This window comes from Simochromis diagramma, unplaced genomic scaffold (genome assembly GCF_900408965.1).
Source record: "Simochromis diagramma unplaced genomic scaffold, fSimDia1.1 OVJJ01000753.1, whole genome shotgun sequence".
In the NCBI taxonomy this organism is placed as follows: Eukaryota; Metazoa; Chordata; class Actinopteri; order Cichliformes; family Cichlidae; genus Simochromis; species Simochromis diagramma.
In genome coordinates, this window is record NW_024387523.1 from 24,490,321 (window position 1) to 24,506,418 (window position 16,098).

The 16,098-nt window shown below is 39.8% G+C and overlaps 1 long non-coding RNA gene across 1 annotated transcript; it reads right to left on the reverse strand.

Moving 5' to 3' along the window:
- Window positions 1–12,809: 12,809 nt before the first annotated feature.
- Window positions 12,810–14,464, reverse strand: LOC120727190. The gene is made up of 3 exons (XR_005694450.1): window positions 14,426–14,464; window positions 13,700–14,304; window positions 12,810–13,326 (listed from the first exon to the last, which is right to left on the reverse strand). It is a non-coding gene; the product is annotated as an uncharacterized LOC120727190 (long non-coding RNA).
- Between the last annotated feature and the right edge of the window lie 1,634 nt (window positions 14,465–16,098).

Sequence of the window (16,098 nt, forward strand, 5' to 3'; positions counted from 1 at the left end):
ATCTATATCCAACACAAAACCTCCTTTGATCTCCACTTCAGGATTTAACATGGGAACATTGGTGCTAATTGGGTGAGGAATTGTACAAGCTCCATTTGTTTGGGTCAGTTTAAAGCGAAGTGTCACCATTAGGAAACTTCAATAGAGTATTATTGTACTTTTTTTTGTTAATTAACACAGAAATTTGACTGTTTTGACTCGCTGTGAAAGAATTAACCGTGTTTTCAACCTAGATTATGTGACACATGATGGACATTATTCACAGCATGTACTGTATTCTCTGAGCGTGTTGATGTGTGTGCGCTCTGAATTGTACGCTGCCCCCACTCCCCTCCAAAGTCGCTTAGAGTGACTCAGAGATCAAAGTCAAAGCTGTAGATTAATCCACATAACAGGAGCTTTTCCACTAATAACAGAACATTCTTTTCATTCTGGCTGCCTGGTACATCAGTGCCAGCGAGCGTCGGCAGCAGCACCAGCGCACAGATATCATATCTGAGCTCTAATTTTAAAAACAACTACTAAATACCGTAGATCTTAACAATGGAGATTCTTCTGTTATGATTGGGAGATTTATAGGGGTAAACTGTCGGCCAAAGTGTGAGGGAAGCCACTCGATGTCCAAAGTTGAAGACAAATTGAAGTGTGAAGTGTTTTTGGATTTTGTCTTGGTTGTATTTCTAAAGGACACGCACTGCTAGCAAGTGTTGAACTCAGGTTTCAAAATGTCTCTTTAGCATTTGACGTGAAAGCAACAGAAGCTTCCACTTCTCTGTATGACAGTTGATTGAGTGCCTGGATAAAAATCAGCATTAACTGCATGAACTTCTAGTACTACCAAATTTATTTCAAATGCTCATCTCCCTGCCTGAAGCAGCTAGTCTCCACCGAAAAAGGAAAAATGATATTGCATGGGGCCTTGGCTATTGCCAGGCAGGTGTTTGGGTTGCACTGCTGTTTGCTTGATTGCCATTCAATAACAAAAAAGTGAGCATTTTTTCACAATAAATTAAAAAAATGAAAACTAATGTTAGAAATCTTTCACATTGTTGATAATGTTTTCTCTGTATTAATGCAGGATCTTTACCTTACAATATGAAGTGCCCTGAGGCAATCATTGTTGTGATTTGATGCTCTATTAATAGTGCACAATTAAATTGAACTGAAGTGCATTTATGATGGACACTAAAAAATGTTTTGTTATGATATGCTACTTCCTTTCAGCCAGACTGAACAGAAGGACTCAATCAGAAGGCATTTAGTCTTTTTAGGCCTAGGGGATCGTGGTAACAAAGTATATTTTCAAGGCAAGCTGTAGATCTTTAGCTTCAGAGTTTTAAGCATCAAGAGGTTGTTGCGATCAGAGAAGCCCAGACTTCCCTGATCCCAACCACCTCCCCCAGTTCATCCAGTGGGACAGTGAACCATTTCAAAAGGCATCTGAGAGATATAACGAGGAGGTATCCTAGTCAGATGCCTGAACCATCTCAGCTGGATCACCTTATCTTATTGCTAAGGGACAGCTCAGCCACCATTCGGAAAAAGCAAACATCTGCTGCTTGTATAGAGCATTTTACCCATAAGTTTAAACATCACAGCTAAGTGCAAGACACTGTGCTTTATGTTTAAGTAATGAACTGTTAGTTCTGATTATTATTATGATTTGTGATCTTCTGTTTGTTATATTCTTAGTCTTTGGATTAGGGTTTTCTGTGTTGCTTTCCCATGCCTCATCATGCCTGCATTGCCCCCAGCTGTGTCTCCATCCTGTTTCACATTTCCTAATCACCTCACTAGGTGATTAAGCCCTGTGTTTTTCCCTGCCTGTTGTTGTATCCTCCGCATTAGTTGTGTGTTTCTCGTGCGTCATGTTTAGTCAGGTTATGTCATGCAAGGTCATCAACTCCTAGTTCAGGTCATCCTTCCTAGTTTGAATTTTGGTTTTGTTTCTAGCGTTCATGTTTTGCATGTCTTAGTCATTTTTTGCCAGTGAATAAAAACTGCCACCTTTAAGTTTAATACTCCATCTCAGAGTCCTGCATTTGGGTCCAATCCCTACCCGCCACACAGCTCACTGTGACAGACACTAAATGTACCACAAACCAAATTTCAACTTTGAACCTAAAATCTAATTTTGTCCCTGACACTGGCTTCTGAAAAAAAGAACCAGCCAAAAAGTTCCTACTCAATCAAAATGTGGTCCCTAAAACTTAACTGGGTTCTCACTCTTGGAGTTTGAATAAGCAGTTCACAAGAAAGCTATAACGTGCAATCTGGCCATTTTGAACTGGCTCAATCAGAGACACATTCATTGTGTGCATCATAACAGCTGCCCTCTTTTCAAAACTAACTTAATTACTGCCTCTGTTTGACGTCTTTAGCAGAAAGCTAAAAAATGACCTTTGTTACACTCTGCAGACGGATACTGCATTAGCACTTTGAATCCATCCATCCATCAATCTATTGTCCAATGCCATCCCCATCCTTACAGAAGTCTGCTGAGAGGTACAATTGCGGCATATGCTTACTAAATTCTCTAATCTGTTCAGTGGAATTTCAGAAACAAGAATGGGTGCAGTATAATAATCTAGTTAATGTTGTTCATTGTGGAGCGCCCTCTTTTCTTCTGCTTCAGCCTCTGTAGGCCACAGCAATTGAGTAAGCGGGGAACAGAAGTCCCGTTCTAAAAGAGGAATGTTCTTCCTGCATCGCTAAGTATTCACTTTTATGAGCACACCAGAACAAAACAGTACTTGAGCAATAATCATTTGAGGAATTTAATTTTGCCTCAGCTAAATTACTTGGAATGTTTGCATTGCACCTCCAAAACGGGGGTCTGTCCCGGCACCACAGATTTTCATTATGAGAAAGTGGAGGCTGGCAGGAAAAATTAGAGCTGTCAAGTGAAAGATAAACACAGCAACAAACACTCAGTGAGGACTGTAAATTAGTTTCTGAAGTAACAAACAAAAAGGTGTTTCACATTAATCTTTTCGCATTTGTCATCAAGTTCTCAGAGTGAGGATTTATCTGGATTACAACCTAAACTGCAATCAGATCTGAAATGTCCAGAGCAAACTGTGAACTGCTGGGTAACTGCTGATATTGGATAAAAAAATCAACATGTTGCCACAGTTTGGATGGAACTTCTCATTTATACAACCCCTCAAACGGAGTCATATAAATAAAGCAACTGCACTCCAATCGGTGCTTATCAGCTCTACTCCAACTCAACAAAAAAACAACAACAAAAACATACCATTGAAAATACTGCTGTGTAACTGCAGACTCTTTGATATATTAAACTACTGACTGTAAAACAGATTACAACAAACTTTTCTTAGGTTATGCAAAGATTTTCCTCTGTGCACCAAGCAGGCAGGCAGTTCCCTCCCATCATGCCCAGTCTCCCTCTTTAAGTATCAGCTATCTGCTGCCAAAAGCCTATTAATAGCAACACTCCCAGAATCTAAACCACATTTGTTTAGGTCAAGGCTGAGCTCAGTGTCCATTAAACAGAGTAATTCAAATGACTCTGGCAATGCAACGAGATAAACTAAACACATCTACGATGAGCTAACTGACTGAGATGGAAAAATCGATTGAGGACGTTAATCATTTTGAAACTGGTGGCAGTGAGTGCGAGCTAAGCATTCAGCAACTTGGAGCTGGACTATCCCAGCTGGAGTGAGGGGGATCTGTGAGTCCTGCTGCACAGCAATCAACTGAGCTTTCTGAGCAGTTTATTTTTAGCATTTATAAATATGCATTTGAATTCAAATGGCAGTGTTAGGTTTCATTACATTTGTCTTTTCTTTGGTGTTCACTTTAACAGACTTTTCTGCAAGTGTCAGAACTCAAATAAGTGGAGGTGTCTACTTAAAACAGCGACATCTAGCGCACAACGCTGATTTTGGTGGAAGTTATCAGAGCTGTAAAGAATCGAAGGACCCATTGCTTGTCCACTCGGGTGACTCAGGATCAAACTGTTAGCTAGGGAGGAGGGTATTTTTCAGAGCATCTCTCCAGGTGCAGCACACACTGTGACACCCATAATCTAAAGTGTAGTACAGCACAGATTCCTGCTTTCACTGCAGCCCAGCAGCTCAGTTCGGAGCAAAAGATTATTGCTTTGTCTGTGCCCAGCAGGACTTTCCGTTAAAAGTGGCGAGGAAAGGTCAAGTAGGAGCAAATCTGAGGAGCATGATGTAACAAGTAAGACTGAGAGTGCGGCTGGGCGGCCGGTACCAAACCCTGCTGACAGAGTCCAGAACATTCTCTTTTAAAAGTCAAGCTTCATTTTTCTCAGAACGGCAGGAACAAAATCCAACAGGAAGAGGGGGGGGAGAGGTGTGTGTGTGTGTGTGTGTGTGTGTGTGTGTGTGTGTGTGTGTGTGTGTGTGTGTTCGTTCATGTTTGTGCATGACAGAGAGCCTGTTCTGCAGGGCTGTGTCTGAACTTCTTATATCTTTGGAACTGGCATTCCCCCAAGCCCTGACACATCTGTCCAGAGTCTAATGACCAAATGAGAGGGAGGAGGGGGAACACTGTGTGTGTGTGTGTGTGTGTGTGTGTGTGTGTGTGTGTGTGTGTGTGTGAGAGAGAGAGAGAGAGAGAGAGAAACCAGGTTTTCTGAAGCCATCGTGAAGAGATAAGCCAATCAGAGCGGCCAGGTTAACCTCAGGGTTATCATAGCTACTATTTACCTAACCATGTTCACCACAGATACTCAGCACGTGTGTTCACAGCTCCGGAGAGCTCGGGATATTCTATAGGTTAATTCCAATCACACCCGTGAACGCTAATTTCAAATGGTAACAAGGACACACACTGTACTGTAAAGGCCTGCAAAACACTCCGGAGCTGTGAACACACGTGCTGAGTATCTGTGGTGAACATGGTTAGGTAAATAGTAGCTATGATAACCCTGAGGTTAACCTGGCCGCTCTGATTGGCTTATCTCTTCACGATGGCTTCAGAAAACCTGGTTGCCAGCCAATAAAAACATTGGAGGGAACACTCTGCCCCAGTCAATGTCGAGAAAACCCGTTGTGCTGAGACACAGACAAGGAGTGAACCTGTGAGGAGTATACACTAGATATAGCCTTTCATTACATGCAAGGCCTTGTCATTCCCCTTGTAGGCTGTGTTTCCACATATTGTTTTTAAAATAATTTAATTTCTTTTAGCTGGTATATGAAGGCATACAAACTTAGCTTTACAAAGTGATAATATGTTTGCTACAGCATGCAGCACTACTTTGAGTATGCAAAAAAGAAAAACAAAGCAAAATATGAATTTAGGTATAGCCACAGTAGCTACATTAGCAAGCTTGCTGTAGCTACTTAAGCAAACGATACACCTCTGTACATTAGACATCTGCTCGGTTTTAAGGTAGGCCAACCTATGCCGCTCCATAATAAAGCCGCACATTATTCAGCTTCTTATTCATTTCCAGACATATAGTAAATTTAAAAGCTCAGGTCCAGAGTAGCTGCAGATGGTCTTAATCCTGCTCTCCATGCCAGACATGACAGCATGATTATTTTTTTTCACACCCTATGCAGAGCTAGCAACAGGAAACACTGCATCATAGTGAGGTGTGGCCACAACAAGTACAAGATGTGATGTTGAGTGTGGTTCAAGAATGTCAGTAGCCAGCACAGCTACTTTTTCATGGTTAAATCAGGTTGAGAATAATCAACAAGAAAGTTCCAAAAGCTGCAGTTCCCCATATGGCCACTTGGGGCTGGCTACAAAAGTCTGACTCCCATTTTAAAATGCTTGTTGCAAAAAAAAGACTACATAAAATTTCTAGTTGTAGGTGTAGTCACATTGACTGACAGATGTTAGGCTTCACCTCTTTTTGTGGTATAGGTGCTTTTCAGATATAATTCATTACTGCACTTGAGTAGTGTTTTTTTTTTTTTTTGTTTGTTTTTTTTTCTCTGGAGGGGGATGTTTTGCTTTTGCCACAACACTGGAATGACTGCAGGTGCCTGTAAGTTGCGGTTGAAGTACTTTGGGATCTTGCTAGTCCTACTGAAGAGGCGCGAGCATGAGAGGGAGTTACTTTTGTGTTAGCTAATTTCAAATGCAGAGTTTCTATCAGCTCAGCAAACACAAACTGTTTGTATGCAGTTTGTCGCACAGTGTGTTGCTGACTACAGGTCCAGCTGCTGTATTTCACAGGAAGAGAAAAGAAAGGGAAAACTTCACTCAAAGATGAGAAAGACAGGACAGGAGAGGAAGAGAGAGGTTAGATTTAAAGGTAAGGACTGCTCAGTGGGATTTGATGAACTGCAAATTTAAAGCTTACATCTAAGTCCTCATGTTATTGGGTCTGTACATGTAACATGGTTTTTTTTTTTTTTTTTTTTTTTTTCATATTGTGAAACATGCTGCAAAACAAACTGAGGTAGACGGTGTTATTTAAAGACTGCATGAAAATCCTCTGCAGGATAAACAGTTCAGTTTGCTGTCCTGTGATGGATTTAAAGTAAAGAACGGTGTGTGACCTGTACACAGTGGCTGTGGTTTCAGTCAGGTTACATAAAGTGTAGCAGAGATTCATATCATTTTTAGCTGATGATGCTTAGATTCATTGAATTCCACCTTCATACCAACTTTATACCGTATAGAAAATAAACAGCATAAACTGTGTACTATCAGTGTAGAGGATGGAAAACACGCCAGGACAAGATGAAACATCTGCTGACATCTAGTTGAATTAACTTGTGTACATCCAAGAACATCCCCAAACTGAGCCACTACAACTGATTTCAGGGTTCCCCCACCTGTTGAGTTCCACATTAACCTCTTCTCTACTCATTTTCCTGTTATGTCTGTATGTCTTAATTATACTGTATGTCCATTTCAGTAAATTGGTGTAAATATTTCCTAGCAACATATAAAGGAATGAGGGTTGGCTTAACACTTTTGCACAATAAATTGTGCTCCAAAAAAGAATTGGGGGGAAAAATACAGGAAGTATAATAAAAGCAGAAGACCAGCTAAGAACACTGCAGAAGCCTGAAAGAGAGGGATCTTTTTCTTGTTTATGAGATTGCTCTTCTCTTATTGCCACCTTGTTATATTAGGTGACCTTTGCATGTCATTTTTAATTAGTCATAGCAGAAAATCAGGTATAACTAATGTCATTGTGAGCCAGCATGAACAGCACCAGGGCACATTTCTGATTTATTATACACCTTTGCTGTCCTTGGGATAAATGTTGTGTACAGTTCACATTAAAATGGATTATCGGTCTATTTTTCTTTGCCAGGTTTTATTTAACTTAACGAAACTGGGGCGAGGAACTTTTTTTTTTTTTTTTCCAGTCGTTTTTTGGAGTCAAGGAAGAGACAGCAAATCAGCGAAGCCTTATTTCCCATCATCCATACGCATCAGCTGGCCTCAAACCCTGAGTAAAAAATCTAGTGAAAAGTTATCCCTCTGCTGTTCAGGCTGGAGCTGTTTTTATTGGAGAAAAGCTCTTGTTGCAGGCTCTGGTGCTGGTTTAATGAGCAGTCTGCTTCGGCCTGAGAATCTAGGTGAAAGGTCAGCATGTCCCTTTAAGAGAAGGTCAAATTTAAAACTGTGGGAAGAGTGTGTGCCTGTGTTTGTGGGCCTCATAGCGAACAGACCATACCTCCAATCACTAGCTATATGACACAAGCTGTTACTAGGGGAACTGAAAGTTTATATTGTATTATAGAGTTTTAAAGGGAACAGGCATCCCGATTAAGCCCTTGTTGTAAAATAAAACTGTCTACCGATCTTTTTATTTGACACCACGTATCTCTGTTGCAGAGGGAGGGGTGCCGAATACATTAGTGCACTGGAAAGTGATTTTACTGGCAAGGTTAAATTATGAGCTGTTGTGGCGCTGCATAGCTCGGAGCTCCGGGCACCCCAGTGTACCAGTGCGGCAACAAGCAGTTTTGTCAAAAGAGAGCCCTAAATATAGCCATCGCACAGTGTTATTATCACAGCAGGGGAAGGGCTCTGTTATCTCTCACCCTTCACTCCGATTGTTTTACTACTCGAGCAGATGACAGCTTCACGGAGGCTGGGGCCCATTTGCTTGGTATATGACCTGTTATATAAGACCTCCAATGATGCAGGTGCGTTTGCTGTATTTTCCAGCAGCAACACTTTATAAATGATTTCATGTCAGGTTTTATGTGCCAAAGAGGAGCACCTATTCCCAATTTGTGCCACAGTCACACTCGTAATCTTCTTTTTACTCGTGTTTATCTCTGTGACAAGTATGCCATTGGCCCTAATGGCTCAACAACTGTGACGCCAAAATGTTGGCAAAAATACATCAGTGGAGGAAAACATACAGCACACACACAGTCTTATTAGGGACTGTATAAGCAACACCTGGGCTCTGATAGCCAGACTTAATCTATGCACACAACAACGTGGGGCATTGTGTTGCTTTCCTGTCTTTGTTACAGAGCGGTGACATGAGACTGGCCATCGTGGGCTCGCTGAGTCACTCATTCAGAACTAGCTGTACTGAACGGCATGATTAGAAGTGGTGGTCCGGTGGTCCCCCCAAACCCCCTGCTGTGCTGCCTGACCTGGATCAGTGGTTGTAGACAGATTCAACAACACGACAGACACTCAAAAAAAATTCATTCACAAAAGCTATTGTTAGTGCAGTTGATGTGTGTGGCAAGGACTGGCCCGTTTCAGCATTCCCTAACAAGCAACAAGTAGCTGAGTATGTCAGGCCACTATTCTTCTCATCTGTCTCTCTCTCTCTCTCTCACTCACACACACACACACACACACACACACACACACACACACACACACACACACACACACACACACACACACACACACACACACACACACACACACACGTCAGTTTCTCTTCTGCACTGTTTACACCCAAACAAATGATACTGCTCGCTGCTTTGCTAATAAGGTCCGTACTAAGAAGAGCTTAGCATTAGCTACAGAAAGTAGTGTTCACCGTGAACTATATGGCCAATGCCATATTGTTCATGTTTTGTTTGTCTGGACTGGAGACCAGTCTGCAACCATCTCTGCAATTGCTTTGGTCACTGGCAGGTTGCTGCTATCGCCTGTAGTTTGCATGGATGACATCAACTTGTTCCAAAGCTATTGGGTAAGTGGCAGTGAAACCAAACAGCACAAACCGCAAATAGGGACTGTTTATGTTTAGTGTGAGTTGTGGATTTTGAAACGTGCTGGTTGCAGCGCTGAGACGCACTTTTACTTTGAAGGTGACCATTCTCTATTTGCCATTTGTGCACTTCACTATCGCTTAGCTAGTAGCTAGCCAGCGTTTGCTAACAAACTGACACCTTCAGCAATTTCTTACCATCTAGTTGGAGAATAAATATTTTTACTTCGAAAATGGTGTTAGAAGTATAACATCCAAGCAAAAATAATAATAAATTTAAACTTTATAACTTATTACATTTATTATTTACTATATTTGGATTAGAAGGTGGGATGCTAAGACTAGCAAGCTTGATTAGCAAGCTACATCCATAAACTGCATGGCTGTAACACACTGTCATACAATTATAGACAGAAACTCTATAATTTCACTCACCCAAACTGGAGTTCTTGGGATCCCTTACATCAAACCATAGTATTTGTCAGAAAATTTCATTAGAAAAGCTTCAAGTGCGGCTAACACTAGCAACAGTAGTCCAGTTTAGTTCCTAGACTTAGCTAAGAGGAGGACAAGTATGCAGCTAGCAACAGCCCTCAGTATCAGCATACCTTGTGTATTTAGTGCCAGGCTGTAAGTATGTTTTCTTCATTTCATTATGGAAGTATATGACTATAGTATCCCTTTTAGAGCCAGCATCAAGTGGCCACAGTTTTTGGGAGCTAATGTGATGGCTTCCTATTTCAGGAGGTCTAACTGGAGCTGAGGTCATTAAATCATGTCCAGAGGTAGTGGATTGGTTTTTGTGTACTGGTTGGCCACTCACTTAAATTGACAAATATAGCCTTTATGAAGCTGGGCTTTATTGCAGGACTCTCGGGCTAGACTGCGTTAATTGAAGCTAAGGGTAGTAAACTGGAAATGGAGTGTAATTTCATGATTCTAGATATACCCTGCACACATTTGGAATTAAATGATTAAACAGACGGAAAATAAACTGCGCTGCTATTAATCATACTGTAAATTAGTACAGCAACGATGCTTGTCAATTATCTGTTTGTTTTGCCCACAAAAAGGCTTTAATGCATTATAGGGTGATTAAACAAAGCCTACATTAGATCAGAGATTATTTGACAGAGAAGCATGACTCAGATTTTCCAGACATGAAACACCAAGGGCAACTTCAGCAAAAATATTACAGTCTAAGTGCAACCATCTGTGTGTGTTTGCGTGTGTGTTTGCGTGTGTGCACGCAAGCGTGATGCAGCACTCATCATCTGTGTGTGCTCCCATAGTAAACAGTGTTTGAGGGTCCTGCCATGGCAGCCACTTCCACATCTTTGTGCTCCTGTAAAGCTCCCAGGATTGTCTGTTCAGACACAGTTCTATATTACATAAGGTGCACTGAAAAAAATATGTTGTTGGATTTACTTAATTCAATGGTGGACATTTGTTGCACACAGATGTTTTGCTTTGGCAGCAACTTAAACAATTGAGTTAAATTAACACAATTTATTCATGTTCAATAAACCTGTGCAATTTGTGTTGATAAAATGTGACTTAAACATGTTTTGATGAAGTAATTTGAGCTCTTGGAATATTTTAATCCTTCACAATTTTTTCACTTTATCCCAACACCATTCAATAACTTTTACCCAATACTACTTGGTCACTTAAATACTACATGTTATCTTCAAATTACATTTTGCTATTATATTCTAGTATCAAATACACAATTTTCAAATGGAGGCCTTATAACAGATTGTATTGTTCTCTTCCAAGATGGTTGCTGGCATCCACCAGTAACCTTTCAAAACAAAATGTCTAATTTCACTGCATTGACAGTAGGTAAAGAATTAAACTGACATTACTCCTCCACTGAATCTATATAAATCAACAGTAAAATAATGTCAGTTCTTCCGTGTTCTCTGGAATCAATCACAGCAAAGAAATTAGACTGTTTCTTTTGAAAAATGTTACAGGACAATACAAAACATTCTATTTAAGGCCTCTGACGTCAAGATTCAGTTAAACAACAATTATAACTAAACAATTTGAGGAAATATTAGTTTCCATTAACATTAAATTAGGTTACTGAATTGGCAAACACCTTCCTATTAACATTACCCATTTTACCCCAATAACTAAAGAAATTAGCACTTGCAGGTCAAAAACTTTATTCAAGAGATGCAAAAATAACATTGATACAGTGACTGTCAAAAATTACAGCACTGATCATACTGTGACATCTTGGTTCAAAACAGCACACTTAGAAATATTTACTTCAACTGAATGAAACTGATGAAATGAATGAAACTGAAAATACCATTTCACACGACCCATATGGGATATTTAGACTGTATAACTGTTCACGCTACATCTCTTCACTAGTAAAAGAAAGAAAAAATACAAACAGAAATTGAAAAATGCTGCCAAACAGACAAACAGAGAACTTGTACAGAGCAAAAGGAAAAACAAACAACAACAACAAAAACAGCTTGTCCTCATGGCAGTTGCAGAGTATATAAAAATGAACCCTGCGATCTGTTCCTGGAATTGAGCTTCAAAAATGCAGCAGAACAAGTGTGAGATTTAAATGTCCTCTCACCTAGAGCTGATCACCTTGCATGCATAACAGTGAGCTTTCCTTGCAGGAGCAGTTTTGTCTTAGTTGTGAGCTTTTCTTGAGAGCTGAGTTGCATCCAACTCCATTACCACCCATTGAATCACCTCAAAAGTGTAGCAGAGCTGTGATGGGTAACTCATATTGAAGGAATAAAAAAGGTCCAAACAGCATGGCTACTGCAAAGGTCACGTTATCCAGATCTTGAAGAACTACTATACCCTCGATGATGATGCCAACATCAGAAAAGTCATTGCCTGGCGCATCTCTGGAGACAGATGTTCATTGTGGTTTTCTCAATCTGTGCAGTGGCCTCAGTCAAGTCCTGGTTAAACACAAAACATTTTTTTAAGATTCCCTTTTAAACTCATCTCTTTTGAATCTACCAGTTCTAATGTTAGAGTAATTTAAACCATAGTAAATAGCTATAGCCAAAGAGTGGCCTGCCATGCTGCCATTCATGGTCTAACAGAGTTTCTAAGAGAGAGTGAAAAACATAATAATTTCAAATGCTTTACATTAGTTTTTGTTAGAAAGACACCGGCCCATCAGAAATCCAGGTTATGTCACTCAGAAGATGTTAGAATTTAGACTTTCAGCCCCACAATTTGGTTAGCTGTTGGTCAGTTGGTCTTTTTTTTTTTTTTTTTTTTTTTTTTTTCAAACAAAAGCTAATGTAAATATTGGGGGGATTTTCCTTTGTTCACTAGAATGACAAATTTAAAGTTTTTTCACACTGATGTGACCCCTAATACAGGGGTGGGGGTGGGGCCTCAAGGGCCGGCGGCCGAGTTCACTACCAGGCCTCATGTGAACTTCAAATTATTAAAGAGGACTACTGGTCCTAACCAGTCCAATGAGGATCAAGTGGATAACTAAATGCATTTTTAAATGTTGCAAAGCCACAATCTACTCATAAAACACTCACCATGAACTCCTGCACCAAGATGTTGCAATTGTCTTTCACACAGATGCGGAGCACTTTGATGAGACTCCCTTTTGAGCATTAATGTCATCCTAAAGTATTATAACAAAGAAAACAGAGATTTGTGAACTTTTCAGTAGCACAGAAGAAAATGATCCCAGACAAAAACTTGACTTTTTAAACCAGTCAACATGCAACACCAGCATCTACAAAGCAATATCAAAAATTCCTGTTTGACATCAACTTTATGGATATATAGTTTCCAGAACATATATTTTTAAAAAAAGATAATTTTTTCTCAGTGGGCCAGTAAATGCATGACGAAAAAGAATGGCATCATTTCAGTGGAATCAGTACTCACAGGTAATAGTTGACTGTTTCAATGGATGCAGCATAAAAATCTTTTACTGACCTAATGCAATACATATACACTTTGTAGTTAAAGAATTTTAAAGTTCTTACTGTCATCATGGCAGCTACATCCTTTAGCTTTGTGCCCTGTTCCCCCGATCACTTTGCAAACACTTTCAGCAGACTGTCAGAGAGAAACTCAGCTCCGTCAGAAACCTTGACTGTAAAGGCATGGTTGGGATGCACTGGAATGCTGCATTTTATCTGAAATAACATTTTGAAATTTTGAAATAACAGCAGGCACTGTGCTTGGTTAATCAGTAATGTTTTGTTGAATAAAAACTGTGTTTCCAGATCTTATGGGATTAAAAAAATCCAAAGATGTTGGTTTCTGATTTGCAACCCAAGAACCCACAAGTTACAACCTCATTTTAGTTCAAGTGTGCATTAATGTGAGTCCAGTAATCACCTTTCTGACAATACATACAGGTATAAGTTAAACCTATGGCAGATTTTGGATTTCTCAGTTGTTTTAATAGGGTGGTCTATTTGTGTATGCATGCACCTAATAATTATACAAAACCTATTATAATTAAGTTACAGAAACCTTAAGCGAAAATAGAATATACTTTCTTACCATAACACCTTGAACCCACAATCCATCAGCTGACTCCTGGTGAAATGCAGAATAGATGTGGTCTCTCAATGTGCAGCAAAAAAAACAAAAAGAAAAGGACAGCAGGTGAGGGCAGGAGGGGTAGGGATGTAAGCTAGCATAATGCCGCTAATGATATTAGCTAAAGCTGTTCAATGTCCAAAATCTCACTAACACCACGGTGCTGTAAATACACAATGTAACTGAAGAGTCAGTTGGCAAATCTATTCACACAGAAAACCAAATTATGAGTGCCTCATAATTAGGTTTAATGTGATATTACGGCTCTTGTGCCAAAGACAAATTCAAATGAAAAAGCGCCAATTCTTTGACAACAGATAAAACAGCAAATAAGCTAATGGCTCTTTTTTAGCATGTTACATGGCGACACTCTAGACGTTTAACTACATTTGGCTGAAATATGGTAAATATTAATTCAAAAAATCAAGACATGCCAAAAACGTAGAGTTGGCTGCTCGACTTGACTGAGATGGATGCCTTTTTTGAACCACGATCCAAAGCCCGCGAGATGAAATCACGCGTGGTTTCACGAGATTTAACGTTGCTATCTTATTGACTTACTTCACCTGAACATGATATGAACAATTTAATACATCCTTTCTGCATATCATGTAGTTTTTACACTATATAGTTACATTTATCTTTAAAACATGAGGTAATTGTGTTAAATACATGCAAGATGCTTACATAAATCCAAGAGATGGCCAGTCCCTTTTTTTCAGTGTGTAAAGAAAAATTTAGTGTCTCGGACGTCACAGAGTGCCAGTGTTTTCACCAGAAACAAGCTGAAAAGGTCAGACAGGATTTCCCTCACCGGTAGCAGTTGGCTACACAAATATCAACCTGAAAACAAACATGTTATTGGAGAGAGGGCCACAGGAAAGCTGGACAAAGAGTCTGTGACGTGGCAGCTGAAAATAAATCCCATTTCCCATCACTCACTAGACGTTAAAGCCTTCCTGATGAATGGCATTTTGTTTGGTTCTCAAGACTCAGAAATGACCACCTTGGCAACGCATAGAAACACACAAAAGCACAGACAGGCTCTGTGATTAATGATTAATCAGTCTGTCTTGATTGAGCTACTTCCCTGATCACTGTTAGAGAAACAATCCAAATAACCTGCAGCCTAATTTTTAGTTTGTTTGCATGGTTTTTAATCAGTGTTTTGTGTAAATTAATTAGATTCAACGCTGGATTTCCTCTCCTCTGAGTACCCCTAAAATAATTCCTGATGACAGGTGAATTATTTGCTCTTCCTGTTGCACAATGAGTTTTTTTTTTTCCCCCCATAAAAGAAGTAAAGACTCTTTATGTTTCCTCACATTGTTTGCAGTTAAAGGGATAGGCCTTAGCTCAAGGAGCAGGATCTGTAAGATTGCAATACAAGCGTGAGGACATTTTATTAGGATTACACGTTATTTCCAAAGTCCAATCAAATCCAGGGTGGGATGTGAAAATGTGTTTCTCCTGTGGCTGCCAGGAGCAAAATAGTTTTACATAAGCTGGAAAAATTACTTTGATTTGCCTCTTACAGCAAATTTTAACTGAAATGATTGTGCTGCCATCTAGTGGTGCACATGGCCAGTGGCAACCCCCGCTAGAGTGGGGGTGAACTCCATGTGTCCATGATCCAACACAGCTGATTTAATGGCTAAATTACCTCCTCAACAGACTGAGAGTGGAGAAGTCACTTGGATGAGTGACAAAACGTTTCTCCCACTGAAAACACTACGTCCACATGAACAGAATCAACCTTTTTGGGCTCCTCAACATGTCTTCAAGTTCTCCAGAGGCCTGGTAATGAACTAATGATTCAGGTGTGTTGGCCCAGGGTGAAATATATAAAATCTGCAGGACAACGGCCCTTGAGGCCTGGAGTTTCTCACCTCTGCGCTAATGGAAAGCATAAAACTGGTGAGACTTTTTGGGGACAATGTGACAACACAGATTTTTCGCTTGAAAGAAACACACAAAGGGGGATAAACACTGCGTCCACTTGCTGCTTCTGTCGTTTTTAGCTGCATGAAAGTGAAAAATATAAGATTTGGAGCTGTTTTCATTCTTTGTAATGTTTTCTTTCAGACTAGTGGAGGGAAAATGTCATTAGATGTTTATTTTAAACACTTGATGTGTCTTTGCCAATATATACAAATTATGAATGCACGGTTATTAAGATAATACCTCAGCTGTACTATTTTTAAGCATGAAGCTTAAAAAAAACCCCGATTACTTTATAATATAAGTCATCACCTGGGGAAGTCTCATTGTGACTTCTGATTTTAAAAGTTACATAAAGGCCTAGATTTTATTATAAATGTATAAATTTTGACTAAATAGCTCTAAGACGAGGCGAGCAG